General features: G+C 35.4%; 1 protein-coding gene across 2 annotated transcripts in view; it reads left to right on the plus strand.

The window, feature by feature from the left end:
- The window catches only part of CCDC80 (coiled-coil domain containing 80), a 46796-nt gene that overhangs the window by 18646 nt on the left and 27394 nt on the right, over positions 1–756 (plus strand). The gene's annotated exons all lie outside the window — the stretch shown is intronic.

Consider the following 756-nt stretch of genomic DNA (forward strand, 5'->3'; position numbering starts at 1 on the left):
AAACTCACCAGTAACGTCAAGGATGAAACATGGGCAGATCTCCTCATCATTCTGAGACAGTCTCAGAAATCTTATATAGGGTCACTGTGAGTAGGAATCCACTTGATGGCAGTGGATTTGTTCTTTGCTTTTTAATTGGAGAGAAGGTTGGATTGAAAGAATCAAAACCATCCTCCAATCAAAAGACGTCCTCCAGAAGCCCCATATAGGCACACTGTGACAATGAGTATTTTCAAGGATAAAACATAAGCCTGTCCTAAAACCTTTCTCCAAGATTGCCTAAACAAAAAATTTGTAACTGTAGAATGTTTTATAGTGCTCAAGGCTTGCTTATGAAACTGTCTTAACTTGGTTGAACATGAAATAGTCGTAGGAACCCCTGAATCTGTGATAGTCTCATCAGCCAATTGGGATAAGGAAAATCAAATGAGGGAAGAGAGGTAACATTTGTTGCCAAGTTTTCATGTATTGTTCACAAGATTCTTGCAAAATAAGTAATCCTGTACAGAGTTCACAAATGAAAACAACCAAGACACTGGATGAAGTAATAAAGCAAATAGTGGAACTGAGTAGAAAACTTAAGCTGTCTGCCAGTATTTCATAAAAAGCTCTTTTCAAATAATCTTTCTTGGCCACAACTATGTTAGCTATCAGAATAGTAGGTATTTTATTTTATAATGATTTCATTTCTGTGTCAATCGCTACCAGTTTTCTATTCTAAATCATTCACTTGGCTTTTTTTTTTTTTTTTTTTTT

Source organism: Chrysochloris asiatica, unplaced genomic scaffold (assembly GCF_000296735.1).
Source record: "Chrysochloris asiatica unplaced genomic scaffold, ChrAsi1.0 scaffold00061, whole genome shotgun sequence".
NCBI lineage: Eukaryota > Metazoa > Chordata > Mammalia > Afrosoricida > Chrysochloridae > Chrysochloris > Chrysochloris asiatica.